The sequence below is a fragment of the Myotis lucifugus genome, unplaced genomic scaffold (assembly GCF_000147115.1).
Source record: "Myotis lucifugus unplaced genomic scaffold, Myoluc2.0 scaffold_441, whole genome shotgun sequence".
Classification (NCBI taxonomy): domain Eukaryota; kingdom Metazoa; phylum Chordata; class Mammalia; order Chiroptera; family Vespertilionidae; genus Myotis; species Myotis lucifugus.
The window spans coordinates 554,128-566,947 of record NW_005871489.1 but is presented as its reverse complement, the minus strand read 5'-3'; the positions used below and the strand labels follow the sequence as shown (position 1 = coordinate 566,947).

Genomic DNA, 12,820 nt, shown 5'->3' with positions numbered 1-12,820 from the left:
TTAGCATTAAATCTGAGTGTATCCCTACCTGGTTTGGCTTGGTGGATAGAGCATCAATCTGCGGACAAGGGTCCCGGGTTCAATTCCGGTCAAGGGCACATGCCCAGGTTGTGAGCTCGATCCCCAGTAGGGGGCGGGCAGAAGGCAGCCAGTCAATGATTCTCTGATGTTTCTATCTCTATCTCCCTTCCTCTCTGAAATCAATAAAAATATTTATTTAAAAAATCTTAAGTATAAGTTTTCAGTAGGAATCTTTAAAGGCCTGGAGTTTGTTGCACAGGTAAGTTAATAACAATAGGGAATTTAGGCCTTAGGATACAGTTGTGGCAATTTTCATTTTTTACCTTAAAAAAAAAAAAAATTTCAGCCCTAGCCGGTTTGGCTCAGTGGATAGAAGAGCATCCGCCCATGGACTGAATGGTCCTGGGTTTGATTCTGGTCGGGGGCACGTACCTCAGTTGCAGGCTCAGTCCCCAGTAGGGCACATGTGGGAGGCAACCAGTTGATGTGTCTCACATCAATGTTTATCTCTGTCCCTACTTCCTTCCACTCCCTCTAAAAAAAAAAAAAAAAAGAAAGAGAAAAATATCCTTGGGGGAGGATTAACAAAAAGTAAAAATGGAATTTCAATTTTAAATCATTGCATTTGTTTTAGTATTTAATAATTGCCAAAATGATAGTTTAATATTCTTATTGGAATTAGGTTATTTAAAACTCACATGGATTCAATTTTTCTTGCAGTAACATTCTCTTCTCACTTGGTTTTTTATAATCACATCCAACCCTTGCCAACCCAGCTTGAGTTTAGGAACATTTTTGGATGGCTGTTCCCAAGCTGTAACTGGACTCGTGAAACCAGGCACATTCTCCAGTAGTGACTCAGCCGGTCAGCCATTCAGAAAGCATCTGTAATGGCCAGCTGGACTTCCAAAGGTGTGGGCTATAGATCTGTGGACCCTGTCCTGTGTCCCTGGGCTTGCAGAGGCCCCTGGACATGGCCACTGTTCTGAGGTCTCTGCCTGGCGTTCTCAGCATTTACGGAGAAATGGAGCCTGGGCAGCAGCCTCACTGGCATGTCCCACAGCTCCAAGTGAGAGAGAGCCCACGCCCAGCCGTCTGATTCCAGAGCCCTGTTCTTTTTTAAAATATATTTTTATTGATTTCAGAGAGGAAGGAAGTAGAGAGAGAAACATCACTGATGAGAGAGAATCACTGATTGGCTGCCTCCCATATGCCCCCCCACTGGGGACTGAGCCCGCAACCGGGGCATGTGCCCTGACCGGGAATTGAACTGTGACCTACTAGTTCATAGGTCGACGCTCAACCCCTGAGCCCTGCTGGCCAGGCTCCAGAGCCCTGTCCTTAAAGGCATTGTGAAACCTCTGAACTCACTGTGTCCCCTAAATGTCTCAGGCTGACGTCATCGCCCAAAGAGGGGTTTTGCTGCCGAGAGGTTGTGTAGCGTATAGTCCATAGCTTCAGGGTGGCAGCCATGATCACACAGAATGGAATTCAAAGTCCAGAGTTTGCTGCAGGCCGCTCGCCTCCCGTGAAAGAGACGGTGTGGTGCAGGCCGGCACTGGCCTGGTTGGGAGGTTTCGCCAAGGTTTCATCACAGGCAGTGAAATGTAGGTGAGGGCACTCGCTCTGCCCCAGAGCTGCTTGCTCAGCTGGCACCTCCTTCAAGAAGCCTTCCCTGACCATCCACTCTGAAATAAGTGCTGTCCCTCTCCACGTGTTCTTGGAGACCCTCACGTCTTCCACATGTTCTGTTCAATCTGTTACATTGGTTTACTGAACGCTTCTCCCAGGATGGAGACGCTGCCTGTTGCATGTACCACAGTGCCTGGCATGTAGTAGCCGCTCAATAAATATTTGTTAATTGAATCAAGTGTCTGCATCCTGGCTTCATCACTTACTAGCTCTGTAACCTTGGGCAAGTCATGCCAACTCTCTGAGCCCCAGTCCTCCTTTCTGTAAAATGGTGGTGATCAGTCCAGCCACAAAGGATGCTTGTGAAGACACAGACAAGCCCACGAGGACCACAGATGCCGCTTGCACTAGTAAGTGCTTCGTAAACGCCAGCCGCTGTTGTGGCTGTTGATGCTGAAAGATGTCCTGTTGGATCTGTTTAAAGCTGATCGAGCGTTGTGGCTCCCTAAGCGCTGACTTGCCATGTATGTGATTTCATGACCGCAAGGCTGCCATAGCCGGGATGTCCCCCATCCTCTCCTGCCAGTGCCCACAGCGGGCCCTCAAGGGACCCCAGGGGCCTTTGGCCGCCTCCACGGGGGCCTGAGCTGTCCCCTCGGGACCATAGCTGCTGCCTTTCTACAGGAGGCGCCCCCACCCACCAGAGCTGGAGAGTGAGCTGTGAGACAGGCAGGCACTTTTCAAGTCAAGGTGAGAAAAGCATTAGTTTTATTGTGTCAACGCTCCATAGAACTTTCTCTTGGTTTTGAATTTCAAAGCACCTCCCTCCATATAACTTTATTTCCCTTGGTTTTGAATTTCAAAGCCAAAATGTACATTTTAAAAGGTAGCTTCATAAGAAAACATTAGCTCCATGAAAATGTAACCAAGGAATCCCAACTTACTGACATAATGTGAGAACCATCACTGTTTTCAGGGCTTTTCCTGTATTACCCCATTTCATCATTAAAAAAAACACTTTTATGTCCTCCCATTTTTCAAATGGGGAGCAGGCACACAGAAGGTAAGCAATTTATCCGAGGTCCCAGGTAGTCAGAGCAGCCAGGTCCAGGCAGTGGCCTCACCTGTCCATCAGAGTCTGCTCTGCCTCTAGTCCCCTGAGCTGGGAGGGAAGCCTGGCTGGGCCTGGTTCTTGGCAGTGGCATCTTGAGAAGCAGGGAGCCCTAGCCAGTTTGGCTCAGTGGATAGAGTGTTGGCCCAAGGGCTGAAGGGTCCCAGGTTCAATTCCAGTCAAGGGCATGTATCTGGATTGTAGGCTCCATCCCCAGCCCTGGTTGGGGCGCGTCTAGGAGGCACCCAATCATTGCGCCTCTCTCACATCAATGTTTCTCTCACCCTCCCACTTTCTAAAAACCAATGAAAAAATACCCTTAGGTAAATACCCTCAGGTGAGGATTAACAACAGCAAAAAGGCAGGGAGCTGCTTGCTGGTAAGCAACCGCCCCATGTGGGTGAGAAGCACCCGTTGATATGAAGGAGCTGAAACGGAGGAGGTGAACACACATCTCCGTCCTCCCTGATCCTGGTCCATTTTGTCTGTTCTTGGGAGACCAGACTGCGCAGCTCCAGCCACACCTGGTGTGATGCACCCGGCTCTGTTAGGGAAGGAACAGGTTCAGGTGCTGACTCGTCCAAACCTTGTCTACTGTCGACTTTCTTCTACTTCATAGAAGGCTTTCCAGGCCACAGTAGGCAAGTAGGTTCCTATGTGCACCCGGAGAGCAACTGCCTGGGGCGCCGCATCGGCAGGATTCAGAAGTGAGGTCACGCTCAGGATCAGAGGGCCCGTGCCAGGTGTCTGCCTTGTTTGCAGAAAGGGTGGGGGCAGTGGCTCTGCCGCATGTGTGTGTGCTGTCAGGAGGTTAATGTATCTGCTACTTCCCTGCTTTTAAAAATGGCACTGGGCGCCAAGTACACTTTTCCCGGAGGCTCATGGTAACCGTCAATGAATACTGTTGTGGAGAAGTGATGCCCTGAGAGGCAATTCAGGCATGCCGGGTCCGGATGCTTGAGGTGTGACTTAACCACGTTTCAGGAAGGATGTACTCCTGGCTCGTTTTTCATTTGTGATTTATGGATGTTGTCTGCACTGCTGGTCGCCTCCAGATGTGCCCTGTAAATCCCCTATGGGCTAGGAAGCTAGAGAGTGGTCCTATTAATAGTTCCTGTAAATAACGAGGCAGGTAGGGCCTGAGAGGACACCAGGGGCCTCCCGGCAAGCAGAGTGCGTGAGCAGCAGACAGACATGCTGGCGTGGTTTGCCCTTGGTCCTTGGCTGGTAAATGACGTTTGCTGGACAAATGACCTCCAGATAGGAACATGTGCAGTCTCACACACACATAGATCGCTTTTTCCTTTTGAGCCACGAGTTTCATAAGCAGTTTGTGGAGAGAATGAAATGGAAGCTGGGGTAGAATGCACAGTCTCTCAGGGAAGGTTTCTTGCCCCATGAAGTACCTTAATTCTGAAACAGTGGTGTTCTTCTCTGTACCTCATGCCTCCGTGCTTTCCTCTGGGTTTGGAATAAATATTTCATGCGGTGCCTGTGCTAACCAGTGGCTGACTCTCTGAGGAAGTGCCTGGGGCTCAGTCCATCCCATTGCTTTATAAGGAAGACATGGGTCCCCCTGCCCGTTGATTTGATTTTCTTTCCTCTCTAAGTGTATTGCGCCAGGAGTTTCCGGAGTTTCTCTGATGACCAGTGCAGAGGTTCAAAGGTGTTCTGTCCTCTTATCTTCCTTCACATTCAGGCTCCTTTGCATTTTACCGGTGAGTTTGGTGGAAACAAGGCTGTGTTGACTTTGTCCTCATGTAGGTGCCAACCACTTTGAGGCACCCAACAAATTGGTATTGGGAATTGTAGTTGATGTATTTGCTTTGTGGTTTTCTTTTATTTTTTTGTATTTCACTATAGTTAATATGTTTATATTCCTTAAAACTATTTATAAACATGACAGCTAGAGCCGAGAGTATCAGCTAACAGCAGGTGGTTTATGAGGCGACGTCCTGAATCATGTTGGGCAGGGGCGTAGGTGAGGGGACAGTATTTCCCGGGTCCAGACGACCTGTTAATTACAGTGTTCGGAGGGGGGGCATTTCCTGCCTGTGTTCCCAGGTGTGCGAAGGGCCCTGGTTGGCATGTGTCAGGATGTTCACTTGGTGGACCATCTGCACCACAAGCCACCGGGGGGCTTATTAAGAATCCAGGCCCGTGAAACTGTCATCTCTGGGAGTGGATCTTGGAAATCTTTATTTTTGTCAGCTTCTCACATGAGTTTTACCCAGACTTCAGAGCCTTCCATTGGGTCTTAAAAAGAAAAGCAGAAGTGATGGAAATGGTGGAAATGGCCTCTTGACTTATCCCAGGAGACATCCCAATCCCAACCATCCCCAACTTTCCGGCCATTTCTCCAGGTGGTGGGCTGTGAGCATCTGAGAAGCCATCTCGGCAGCAGCCCAGTGTGACCCCATCAGAAATCCAGGGGCCATCTTCTCAGATCTGCATCTTGTGACGAGCAGGCGACCTTGGGTACCCAGATCTGGTAGACAGATCGGAAGGAGGCCTGGGGAAGAACTAGATGAGTTCTCACCTGATTTGTTCCAGTTTGCAAACTCTCAGATCTGCTTGTGTAAAACTTGGAGGCTCAGGCACAGAATGAGGGTGGGAAAGATTTGGGGGCAAGGGTAGGTAGTAACAGTGGTTGCCTTCAGACACTGAAATGACCTCTCATCTGGAAATCCGTTCTTTTTTTTCCTGGGGGTAAAATAAGTTAGACATTCTGTGTGTTATTCCATCCCCAATCCTCCAAAGTAATACAAGACAACATGGCAAATGAAGCAAACCCTAAGTGTATGCTCAATGTCCTACAGAACCCACGTCTTGGGGTGCAAACTGCATACATGCACATGTACACACACATGCACACGTGTGCACGTGAAGTCAGGTCCCTTGTGTCCTTGTTCAGAGCTCTGGTAGCCTCTGCGTTTCCTCCTTAATGTCAATCACACCATGGGATTTTGTATTATAGATTATGCAAGCAATGATGACCCTCTTCTCGAACACATGCCCCACACGGGCAAAGACCAGGTCTGTTCGCTTCGCTGCTGCATCCCAGCGTCCAGCACAGCATCAGGTATATAATCAGTGTGATTGGTCAGTATCGGTACGAACCATTGGAAGGCCTGATCTTGTTCAGTGTGTGGACAAGAAGGCTGCCACGCTTTCTTAGGCTCCGAGGACAACATCTCGTGACGGAGCATGATGGCACATGACAGCATATGTAAGTGCAGAGTTAGAAATCTGACTCCCACAGAGAAGACTCAATCAGGATATTGCTTCATGTGGCTGATTTGAGAAAATTTCTATTAAAAATGATAAATTAAAAAATAAATGTTGGTGCTTACAGGGGGCCTCCTGAGGTTCAGCTTAGACCAAAGCTATCCCTGGCAGCATTCTCGTGCCTTCGGAGTGCTTGGTTGCCCCACCATACCTGGCACAGAGCAGCTGTCAGTTAAGTGGGGGAACTAAGTTTGCACATTAAAGCTCAGAAATCCTGCCCAGACATGCCTGTTTGGCTTCGGGAGCCTGTGTCTGGAGCTAAGTGTCTAGGGCTTCGACCCCGGCTCTGCCTCTTGCCAGCTGTGTGTTCTTGGGCCAGCTGCCGAACCTCTCTGTGCCTTAGTTCCTCATGTATAAAACGTGGAAGGACCCATCTTAGAGAGGTCTTGTGAAGACGAAGTTCGCCACTCCATGTCAAGTTTGAGCATGGCGCTCGGCACGTAGTGAGCAAGGAAATGTTAGCTGCTGCGATGCAGATGATAGCGAGGATGCACCTAGAAAAACCTGTTCCACCGACGCCGGGCTGGGACGGTTTTCATTCCGTGTCAGGCGTGAGTCTGTGGGACTTAGTAGTGTGGCTGGGCCGCGTGTCTGCCCCGCAGGGAGGGACCCCTCACGGAGCCACTGAGTGGGCCTCAACCCAAATGGAACGCAGGGTCTCGGTGCTGCTGAGCAGCCCAGAGGGTCCGCCAGCTGGGCCAGGTCATTTAGCACCTGTGGCCGCCTCTGTCCCCTCTGTGACATAGGTAGATCTGTTCCATGTCCCAGCCCCAGCCACCCTAAGCCTGTTTGAGGTCAGCCAGGAGACAGGGCGAGGGCTTTGGGGCTCTGGGGTGAGAGGAGGTGCTGGGCACACTGCTATCCAGTCCCCTGCACCCTCTGAGGAGGAGTTCCCCTGGCCCACAGCCCACGTGTGTGCCCTGGCCCTTTAGGCAGCGTCCTTACCCCGCTGACTAATGCCTCGTTCAGACTCAGCAAGCATGCCTTTCCCACGGCAACGCTAGCCTGTGCCTGGGACGCCCTGCCAGCCAGACACACCCGGGCCTCGGAGACGCCTCGGGTGGCAAAGGAGCCCCCGAGCTCCACGAGGCTTCTCCATCAAGACAGGCGCCTCAGACGGTTAGCATCCTTGGGCGGCACCAGACCCCAGGTTCCAGAAATCCTGTCACTGGGAGATGCCACATAGGACTTCCGAGACCCTGAGTCCCAGTGACTCCCAGATGTGGAGGTGGTTCCTGGAGCTGACTTTGTCATCTTTCTAACGTCTTGGTCTAAGTTGACTTTAAAGGACAGAGCGGTTGCAATAATGAAGTCTTAGCGTCACTTATAGAATTTTTCCCTTTAAAAGAGCTTTGCCCTCGGGACCTCGTGGAGGCCTGGGGGCCTTTCTGCCCCACGCTGGGAATCTGCTTTCTGTGCTTTCATGTCCCGACACGTGTCCATCTGTTCTTTTGGGCTTCCCTCCCATTCTTAGAAGTTTCTTTTAAAGAGAGCAGACTGTCTCACTTGGCTAGAGAGGAGGAGGAGGGATGGCATCTGGGCACTAGAACTGATGGGGGGTTGGGGGCAGGAGCCAAGTGCCCTGAGAGGCAGAGACTTATAGGGAGCGGAGCTGGGTTCCTCCCGCCTCGCTGGGCACTGCACAGCTGATAGCTGTTTCCTTCGGGCATGGCGTCTGAGCCACGGCACTGAGCTGAGCCAGGGGTGTGGTGAGGGAGGCCTTTGGTGTTGGAGTCGGGCTCCAAGAATTGTCGGGAAGGTAGGCACCTGGTCACATGGTTTGGGCGGGGCCTTGGCGGTGAGAGAACCTCCTGGAAGTCACTTCCTTGGACAGTTTGGTCCTTGAGCACCATGGACGAGCACTTTTGACTTGCCCTTGACTTGTCCAGGGACCATTCTCGAGCCCACCCTGTGCCAGGCAGGTGGCAGGCAGGTGGCAGGCAGGTGGCAGGCAGGTGGCGGGATGAGGCGTGAACAGACCAGCCTTCGCTCTTGGGGCTCAGTCCAGTGGGGGCAGCAGGGGTTGGGGACAGTCACAGAGCACCAGGTGCCCTCGCCAAAGGGCACCGCCTTGCCTCCTGGGGTTTCCTTCCCCAATTCCTCTGGGCGCCACGCTACCCTTGCTCCCCACCATCACTGTCCCCATATAAACAGTGAGCCCACCTGGGCCTTCTCACTTCTTCCCAAGAGCAACTTGCTGGGTGACCCCTCCCTCTGGCTTCTCCCGTCTGAGCGAAGGGCTGCTTGACCTGGACTCCGGGGTTCCCTGTCCCCCTCCTGTCCTGGCAGGGTGGCAGGCGGCCACAGCAGGGATGTCCCCCTGGCAGCTTTCTTTGCCCGAGGTCATGGCCGGGCGGGACAACCCTCTGTTGACTGGGTTACGAGCTGCCACACGCTGGGCATTTGGAGTTCAAGCCAGACATGTTTGGGGGACTAATGGCCTCTGAAGGCTGCAGAACCGGGCGGAAAAGCCGCACGGGGTAGGGACGTGATTGGTCTTTGGACACGTAGAGGCCACGCCGGGAGCCAGCATGGGAACAGGGCCTTCGGGAGTGGAGAGGGAAGGAACTCCATCTGCTAAGAGGCAGATTCAGCTCCGGAGTGGAGTCAGCTCCGTGGATCCTCCCTCCCTCCCTCCCTCCTGCTCTTCTAGTCATGTCCCTCTCTGTGACCTTAAATGAGTCAATGACCTTAACTTTCTGTGCTGCTGCCTCTCAGCCTTAAAAGGGGCACAGGACCCACCTCACCGTCCTCGGTAGGTCCCTCACCGACTGCCCCGCCAGTGGTCTCAAACCTCGGCCCCAAGGACCACTTTTATTTTCCTCCCTCGAGCCCTCACATTGGAAAGACTTTCTCTACAAAACATCCCTAAGCACTAGGCCCCCCGACCCAGGCCCCTCTTAGACACTGCCATCAGCACGGGGCCTGCACTCAAAGGTGCCCCCTAGCCCACGCTCCCCAACTCCTGTGTCAGATGCCTCTCCAGGGACCTGGTAAAATGTGGAGGCTGAGCCAGGAGGCTGGGTGGGGCTGCGTGGCTGCACTTTAACCAGCGCCCCAGGACTGCCTGTGCTGCTGGTCCGGGGACCGCACTGAGCGGGTGGGTCAGAGACCAGTGGCTCCGAGAGCTCAGTCAGAGCCCAGGGCTGAGGAGTGGGCCTCGGGGTGGCTCTCACCTCTCCTGGGACTCCAGTGAGCCTCGGAGAGTGAGACCCCACGCCAGGGCTCCTCCGAGCCGACGCGGCTCCAGCACAAGTCGACGCCTGCCTTCGTGGGCAACGGCTCGACTCCTGATGGCTTTTTGGGATATTGACAAGAGCTCCTTGTCCCCATCACGACAAGGACTGTGTCAGGGAGGGGACCCAGGGTGTGGTGTCCAATGGCCCTGGGTTCAGATGCCTCTCCAGGGACCTGGTTAAACGCTGTACCTCTATTGGCTGAGAGAACATAGACGTTGGGCTTTCTCGCCTCTGAGCCACTGCCTCCTCCTCTGTGAGATGTGCATCGGCACAGTCCCTGCCTCGGGGCTGCTGGGAGGGTTTCAGGAACTCCAGGAAACCCCCGAAACGTTTCCCGCGTATCACATGCTCAGTGGATGATGCTATACACTTTTTTCCTTGGTTGACATCCTCATTTTACAGGTGAGACCACTCTGACTCAGAGAGGGAGAGGCATTTTCCTGAGGCCACACAGCCAGTAGCGGGGAACCTAGGGCTGACACTCCAGGCTCCTGCCTCCCAGCCCAGGGGCCTCATTTGAGTAGGAGGGGCCTCCCTGGAGCAGAAGGGGCTGTCCTGTTTGGGAAGCTGGGGCCAACCATTTCTGGAAGTGGCGGTGGCTGGTGCCAGGAAGCAGGCGGTGGTTCCTGTAGCTTCTACCTGGGGCCTTCACCCAGCCTGGGGCCATTTCAACATCATCTCCAGGGTTGTCTTACCTGCGCGCCTTCTTTGCTTCTCCCTTGCCTCGGGCACGCTGACTTAGATGTTTGCACTCTGAGGCTTTATGGAGAGTTGTGTAAGACTCCCGGGCGGGCGGCTGTGTGGCCCAACCAGCTTGGCGATTGCTTTCCAGAAGGTCCCTCCTGACGCATGCGGGAGGAGAGGTGGAAGGTGGCCACGGCAGGCAGGGTCTCCACTCAACACCCAGGCAGCCTGGCGGAGAACGTGGATGAGCGGGTTGGCCCGGTGGGGACTGGAGAGCTCTGGGGAGCATCCGGGGGCTGGCAGCTCTTCCCGCCCAAGCCTGCCCCTTCTGTGTCCCCCTTTACCCAGGTCTCCGTGACTGGGCTCCTGGACCCTGACCCCTGTCCTCCTCTCCTCTCTTGAACTCACCTCTTTCAGGTGTTTGTCTCTTCCTTGTCTTGGAAACTGCTGTTACCACGGTTACCAGCAACCTCTAGGCTTCTGAAGTGTCCTAGTCGGTTGGTTCTCAGTCCGTCTTCACCCATCGGAAGCTTTGGACACTGGTTCTTCCCTCTTCCCGTGACACCTCTCTCGGGGCTTGTGACACCACCAGTGCTGCCCCGATCCCTTCCTCAGTGCCTGGACTCCTCGTCGTCTCCACCCCCGTAGGAGCCACCCAGTCGCCCCAGATGCCGACCAGCCCCAAATCCATCAGCGGTGCATCTCAGCCACCCACTTGATTTCCCCCCTGGGTGTCTAAAACCATTTCACATTTAGTCCTTCCAGAGCGGACCCCCCAGGAAGCCACGCTCTCCTCCTGCTGTCTTCCCCAGCTCGGTTAAACGGAAACCATCTAAACTCCATCTCGACTCTGGTCGCTTTCTCACCCCTGCCCCAGCCCCGACACCCAGTTCCTCAGTCCTGTGGGCACTGGTAAAGGTGTCCGTATCCAGCCACTTCTCACCGCTCACCTCCCCAGCTGGCCCCAGGTCCACGCTGCCATCATCTCTCACCTGGATGTCCGCAGTCGCCCCCTCACTGGTCTCCTCCATCCCACTCTTGCCATCCTGCAGTCTGTGCCCAACACAGTGGCCACGTCAGGCCAGGTCACTCCGTGCCCAGAAGGACAACCCGGCTCCATGCCTACCAGACCCTCCCCGCTGCCCCATCTTACCTGACATTCCAGGCAAGTTTCACCTCGGGGCCTTTGCAGGTGCTGCTCGCACGGCCTGGAACACACGAGGCCCGGGTGTCCAAGTGGGTCCCTCGCCCGCCTCCTCCTGGTCTTGGCTCACCCGTTTCTGTGAGGTCTTCCTCCTCCACTTCGCAGCCCGCCCGCCCCACCGGCCACTCCGAGCTCTCTCCTCTGCTTCGTTTCTCTCCACAGTGATCACTGTGGCCTGACTGCCGCACGCTCATTTATTCGCTTTTGTCTCTGCCAGGAGGGGAAGGCGGGGTTGTGACCCCGGGGCTCCCCCGCTGTGTCTCGCGCGCTGAGGGATGGTAACTGCCATCCATCTGGGGGCTGCGATGAGCAGCTCTGAGGCGCAGAGGAAGGTTCTCAGGAGGTGGGGCAGCTGGGCTCCGCCTCCCCAGGTGTCCAGGAATTGGGGGCAGTCCTCACCCCGTCACATCCCCTCACCTGCAGGCCCCACGCACCCGGCACCTGTCCCAGGCCCTTGTGCCAACAAGCTCTTCTCGGACAGGCGGCCGGGCACCTTTCCATCCTCACGGGCTGTGGCTTCCTCTGGGAATTGCCTCTTCATGTCATTCTGTTCTCTGGTCAGCGATCGGCTGCACTTTGCCCGTCTTTATTTAGTGTTTCCGTCTCCCTGGCCCGGCATCCCCTGTCCCTGGGCAGTCCCTGGAGATGAGGGGCTCTGGTGTCTGGTGGCCCCTCTGTGATGTCACCTGCTCCCCAACTCCCACAGCCCGGTGACAGGTGACATCGGAGCTCCAGGAAGACCCCTTGGGGTGAGGGGCCTCCTCCCCTCGGGGCTCATTCCCCTGTGAGGAGCTGCAGCCAGGCAAACCCAGGCTCAGACCCTTCGGGTCCTTGCCCTCTGCTCAGGACTCCCGGAACCCTTCGCAGTGTCACCTTCTCCCGGCCCTGGCCTCCCCTGCTGTTTCTTCAGTGTTGTTTTTCGAGTGCAGCTCAGCGTATTCGGACAGCTCCTTTACCAGAAACCCATGACCGAGAATGGCCCCCTGGGAGCCAGAGGCCCGAGTCCCGGCCTCACACTGGCTGCGAACTCTCCGGAAACAGCATGTTCCTCTCTGCGCAGTCACAGGCAGACGGCGAGGCGGACTCTGTCTCGCCCCTGAAGCTCCCTGCAAAGCACCGGGCAGGTAGCAGACTTCCTACTGTGCCGGGCTGCGTCCAGGTGCCGGACCCGTCAGCGACAAGAAGCCCCTGGTGGAGCCAGGACACAAAAACCCGAGTGGACAGAGTGGTGACGAATACCAAAAGGAAGTGCAGTAGCCCCCCCTTATCCCAGGGGGACACATTCCCAGACAGACCCCCAGTGTGGACCCGAAACCACAGGTGGTGCTGAACCCTATATTTTCCCCATCCATACGTCCCTATGATAAAGTTTAACATATAAACTGGGCACAGTAAGTTATGAACAACAATAACTACTAAAGTAGAACTGTTGTAACGATATGCTGTCATGGCAGTTCCGAGAATGTGGTCTCTCTCAAAGCATCTTATTGTACTGGACTCGCAGCAGGACTAGGCTGCACGAGGGCGAGTCACCTCGGGTGGGTGGGAGCGGGGATGGCATCACGGCTGCTCAGGCTGGCGCCTGGTTTAAAACTTGAGAGCTGTGCATTTCTGGGATTTTCCATTTAATATTGTCAGACC

At 54.5% G+C, this 12,820-nt stretch overlaps 1 protein-coding gene across 16 annotated transcripts in view; it reads left to right on the top strand.

Annotated features, from left to right (window-relative positions):
- Positions 1-12,820, top strand: part of PRDM2 (PR/SET domain 2) — a 95,491-nt gene that overhangs the window by 77,726 nt on the left and 4,945 nt on the right. The window contains exon 8 of one of the 16 annotated variants that reach the window (XR_001351177.2): positions 5,742-5,846. The exons of the other annotated variants lie outside the window; for them this stretch is intronic. The gene's annotated coding sequence lies outside the window, so the exon portion shown is untranslated. The remainder of the gene's footprint in view (positions 1-5,741; positions 5,847-12,820) is intronic. 16 annotated transcript variants of the gene reach the window in all.